Genomic DNA, 6000 nt, shown 5'->3' with positions numbered 1-6000 from the left:
TGAAAGACTCAGTTCTGTTGAATGGCTTGGTCTGAAAAGGAGCTGACTTGTGTGTAATGAAATGACATTTTTTTTCCTTTTCCTTTAGCTTGTCCTCATCCACCCCTCCTCAGTGTAGGGACTGGCTTTTCTGAAAAGAAAGCCCTACTCACTCAAGCCTATGACTGCAATGGATAAGCGTCAAATGAAGATCACAGATTGGCTTAAAAGGAACATTTTCCAGACCTGAGATGTGCCCTGTTTCATTAATGCATGTCATCTTTGCACTCGGAGCCTTTCCAATTTTAGCTCATGTGCTGCCAAGCACATTTAGTTGTTTTAGGAGTAGTGCACCAATAAGGCACCTTTCAAAGCATGTCTCAAGGATTGCAGAGAAGTTCTGACCCCTCGCAGCATAGCCAAAATGGTTTCTGTCCCAGGGACAAGGCTGTTTGAGCTGCCAGCTGAGGATTGTTTCTCACACTGATTTTGTCTCACCTGGGTGATGGCAGTTACCGCACCCATGGCTCTCCTGTTTGCCTGGCTTGGTTTTCCCTGTGGTTTCTGCAGACAATGGCATTCCTCCACCACAGCCCAAGTGTACTGCTAGGGTGTGCAAGTCGATGTCTCCAGCCTGTGTCCCCTAACACTGAGATGTGAGGGTGTGAGAACTGCTGTCAACATCGCTGCTGTCGTAAGTGTCCAGACAGGTCCCACCAAAGTCCCAGTTTGAACCACAGAGTGACTTATCATGGAGATGCAGTGAGTGTGGCTGAGAAATAGGGGAAAATGGTTCAAGAAAATGCTGGGAGGGATCCCCGCGTCTACTTCAGCGTCGCAGTTTTGAGTGGTGCTGGCGGAGGCACTGCTGCTCGACAGTGCCATCTTTGGGTAGTTCATGCCTATGTTGGGCAGGAGGCATCAGCGTGGAACTGGACTTTTCCTTTGTGGGGTGCTCTCTCCCCCATGTGTATATCTGAAAAAACGTGCGTGTATGCATTTGCGTGCACATCACTATCATAATGACTTATTAGCAGTTGTTACATTGCACATGTGGGTTACAGCATGAGCTTCATTTTGTTCTCATCTCTCCTAATCTGTCCTGGCTGAACGCTTTTTATTTCAGTAAGATAGCCAGCCTTTGAGACCTTGAGAGAGAGAACTTTGTTTTGTGCTGCTGAAGAAAATGTCCTTTTGTGAAGACATGACTTTGTCTGTTCTCCTTTGGAAAGGGCAACTGAGCAAATTTCCTTATTTTTTCCACTGCAGAAGTGGTCTTTGCATTGAAGAGAATTGGCCATCCTTAAATCTGGCATCTGAAAAGAACAGTGATGGGGGTAAGTTCAATCAGTTATAGCTTGTTTCTCCTATGCATGTAGGCTATCTGCCCTTGCTATCAGCATATGATTAATATTTAAAATATAACCAATTTGTCTTGGTCTCAGGATCTTGGGTGCTGCAGAAGGTGGGGATGCTGCAATGTGCTGCCAGCCCAGCTTTCTCCCCAGGGAGAAAAGCACTCTGGCTTGTTTCTCTGAGAGTGGAACTCATCCTCCTTTGTGTGCAGAGAGGTTGTGGTGTTTGAGCCTAATGGTGGTGAGACACTTAATTCCTTCTGATGTGTAATGTTAGTCTAGCTGAGTCAATATGGCTGGCTTTGTTCTGGCAGCCTGGCATGACCCAGTGTCTTCACACACAAGTTTGACGGAGTGACTTTGGAAATAAAAACTGCACTTCATTTGCATATAATCATACCACTTACACTGATAATCTTCTAGCTTTGCACTTCAAGTGTGAGTGCGAGACATTTATTTGAAATGCTGTAAAGTTCTCTTCCCTTTAGCAAAGGTGTATTCCTATAAATAGCTTGTAGAGAAAAGCCACATAACATAAACAGGCTCAAAAAAGCAATTTGCAGGAAAGTGAAAAACCTCGAAGAGATGAAAACCTTTCAAATGAACTACAGCTAGAGTGGTGGAAACTATCACATAATCAGTGCAAACTATTTTTGGTTTGGTTTTTTTTTTTTTTTAAACAAAGAGAAAAGCTAAGATTTTAAAAAAAAGCCTTGAGGGACAGAAGTTTTGCTTACTGAAATATCAGCCTGAGATGACAACTTCTGAGTTTCAATGGACACTGTCTCCAAAAGATCCAGCAATTATTTGAAGCTCAGAGTGGTCCAGCCTGCCTGCAGACATAGGTAATGTGTGTGTGTGTGTGTGTGTGTGTGTGTGTGTCTGTGGCAGCCAGGATGCTCTGCACTTTAAAAATGTGCTTTTATCACTTTGCATCCAGCTGGGGGTGTGCTGATCTGTGCCAGGGGAGGAAGCTGGACACCAGCATGGCTGTCCTCCAGGACTCTTAGCATATGTCACGTAGGGGTCTGTTGTGCTGGAGTGTCATGGGCATGGGGGCCTTGGAGGAGCCAGATAGAGGCCCTGAATGTGTGCAGGCTAGCCAGCTCTCCAGGATGGATTGCCTTCATTTCTTGTGCTAAAAATCAGGATTGTCCTAAGAGACTGAATGCCTCCCCTGTTTGGGGTAGGATGAAGGTGTGTGAGCAGCCTCTGCTAAAAAACCCATTGTGCTGTTATATTAGGCTGCTCTGAATAAACCCCATTTCTGCCTGTGTTGGGTGGGAAGAGTGATTGCTGAGACCAGGGTGGTTGTATAGGGATTGTATCGAGGTGGCCAAGAAATTTGTGAAGGTAGGTTATCGTGTGGGAATTAAATGGTAGGATTGCCTTGAAGTCTTGTGCTTTTGGACTCCTGCCTGACCCCAGGAAACACCTTACACACGTGCACAAGTGTGACGCGTTTTGTTCCTGCAAACAGGGGCTTTGGCTGCGATGCTGGCCTTAGATTTCCTGGGCCAGAGGAAAATCATTTCACTGAGCCTAAATGTCCACTCAGAGAGCATACAGGTAAACAATGACAACTGGCCAGATGAGAATTGGATATTTCTCCAATTCCACCCTAAATCTGCAGTATTCCTCAATCAGCAAGCCTTTACCACCCCAGATCACAGAGAGAGGGTCATCTCCCAGCGTGAAAGAGCCAGGGTTCCCTGCAGGTGTGTAGTGGGTTGATGCTGCCTGGTTGCCAGGCCCCCAGCAAAGCCTCTGCCTCACTCCCCTCTACAGCTGGACAGGGGAGAGAAAAAACAACAAAGGGTTGATGGGTTGAGGTGAGGACTGTGAGAGAGAAATCACTTGCCAGATACCCTCAGGGGCAAAACAGGCTCAAATTAGTGATATTAATTGACTTTATTACTAACAAAACAGAGCAGGATAATGAGAAGAAAAATTAAACCTTAAAACCACCATTGCTCCACCCCTCCCTCCTTCCCAGATCTAATTCCTGCCCCCAGTGATGCAAGGAGACAGGGAATGGGGGTTATGGTCAGTTCATCACCTGTGGCTTCTCCCACTGCTCAGGGAGAGGAGTCCCTCCCCTGCTGCACCATGGGGTCCCTCCCACAGGAGACAGCTCTCCATGAACTTCTCCAACGTGAGTCCATCTCATGAGCAACAGTTCCCTACAAACTGCTGCAACATGAGTCCATCCCATGGGCAACAGTCCCCCCAAAACTGCTGCAGTGTGGGTCACTCTTCCACAGGCTCAGCCCTCCAAGGACAGGCTGCTCCAGCCTGGCAGCCGGGCCCCTCTTGCCACAGGCCTCCCACTGGATCACAGCCTCCTCCAGGCATCCCCTGCTCCAGTGTGGGCTCCTACACAGGCTGCAGGTGGATCTCTGCATCCCTGAGGATCCCCATGGGCTGCGGGTGGATCTCTGCTCCCTGAGGATCTCCATGGGCTGTGGATGGATCTCTGCATCACCATGGATCTCTGCATCCTTGAGGATCTCCATGGGCTGTGGATGGATCTCTGCATCACCATGGATCTCTGCATCCCTGAGGATCTCCATGGGCTGTGGGTGGATCTCTGCATCCCTGAGGATCCCCATGGGCTGCAGGTGGATCTCTGCATCCCTGAGGATCCCCATGGGCTGCAGGTGGATCTCTGCATCCCTGAGGATCCCCATCAGCTGTGGGTGGATTTCTGCATCACCGTGGATCTCTGCATCCCTGAGGATCTCCATGGGCTGCAGGGGCACAGCTGCCTCACCATGGGCTGCACCTTGGGCTGCAGAGGAAACCCAGCTCTGGTGCTTGGAGCACCTCCTGCCCCCCTTCTCCCCTGTCCTCGGTGTCTGCAGAGCTGTTCCTCTCACATGTTCTCACCCCACTCTTCTTTGGCTACAATTACAACTGTACAATAACTTTTTTCTTTCTTCTCAAATCTGCTATCCCAGAGGTGTTACGACCATTTCTAACTGACCCGGCCTTGGCCAGAGGCACGTCTGTCTTTGGAGCTGCCAGGGATTGGCTCTGCCGAACATGGAGGAAACTTCCAGCAGCTGCCCACAGAGGCCACCCCTGTAGCCCCCCTGCTACCAAAGCTTGGCCATGCAAACCCAATACTTCAGCTGGTGAGAGACTCATAACCTGCCAGAGTCCAGTCCCAGCTCAGGCCTTTGCCTCTCCTCCAGAATGGGTGTGGGAGTGTTCCCAGGGCAGTCCCACTGCTCCCACAGGATGCAGCTGCGGTCTGCAGACTGCTGGGATGGAGCTCCAGAGCCCTGCTCAGGGCATTGCTGGAGAGGGCTCAGGGCCTCCTCTGGTGTTAGACAGCAGAGGGCAGCTGTAGCCTGGGGAATGCGTTCATCAGTCCCGTGTTAAACACAAGGGCACGATGTGGTCGCTTCAGCCCTGGCAGAGCTATCCTGTTCTGCATGAGGTGTCGTGTCCCTCTCACCTCGCGCGGGGGTGGGTCAAAGCACCAGCTTTTGCAGCCAGCGGGAGAGGGCTCTGCCTTCATGCTGCCTCTTGTAGATCTCTTACAATGTACAGTCAAGAAATTGGTGGGAAAATATAAGAGCTTTTGCATAGAAAGCTGTAGTATTTCCAGATAGCTGTGTAGGCTGTCCACTAACAGGGGCTAGAGTAATTCATTATGGTATAAAGAAAATAGCTGTAGTTTATGACTGTATGAACAGACTCTTTTAGAATTATATTTCCCTATATTATTATTAATGTAATGAAAAGTGCTCCTCTGTGTGTGGCCACCTAAGACTTACCTCTACATACAGTATGATTAGTTATTTCATGAATGAGAGAGACTACAAGATAGTGGAAGCAAAATTAGTATTTCAAATGGTGTTGACAAGTTGTGTAAATGATTTGGAAAAAAAGGAATTCAGAAAGGCAGAAAGACATGCAAAATTTTACACATATTTAGAAATAGTTGTGGGCACAAATGTGAGATATGGGTGAGCTTGATATGCTGCAGATCTGAAAAAGGGGATCTGCAGCTTAGAACAGATTGTATATGGAGCGTGACTGGAAATGAAATAGAAGATTATGCTGTTGTAGGAAAAATGTCAATGTGATTGTGGGATATCAATTGTTTGAGCTTGTAGAAGAACTATATTCAGTCTTGGGTGCCTCTCAAGAAAGAAAGAAAGAGGAAGAAAGAAAGAAAGACCCAGCTCAATCCAAGAGAGAGCCAAGGAAATGGGTAAGCAGAGCAAGTTACATCTGAAGCACAGAAGTAGCTGAGGGTATTTAGAGCACAGATATTGGGGTGGGGAGGGCACAAATAGGTCTTCAAATACATCAATGGCAGCTATGAAGGGTAAGGCAATAAATAGTCTGCTATATCCACTGCAGACGGGAAAAGAAATAATGGCTTTACACTGCACTTGGAAATACTCTGCCTGGAAATTCAAATAAACCCTTCTAATGCTGAAGATAGATGAAACTAGAAATACCCCTTCCTGTGAGTTGTTATACAAAGCAGGTTAGACAAAATTCTGCCAGCTATAACATGGGAATGTTGAGGTAGCCTTTGGTTAGATGGTCTCTTCCAGCCTTTTCCACAAGTCTGTGCTCTCTGTCAGTCTGTGCAGAAGACTGAAGTGATTATAAACCATCTTGGATAATGTGACAGCTCCGTGTG

This window comes from Coloeus monedula (genome assembly GCF_965178545.1).
Source record: "Coloeus monedula genome assembly, chromosome: 10".
Lineage (NCBI taxonomy): Eukaryota > Metazoa > Chordata > Aves > Passeriformes > Corvidae > Coloeus > Coloeus monedula.
This window is presented reverse-complemented; position numbering follows the sequence as displayed.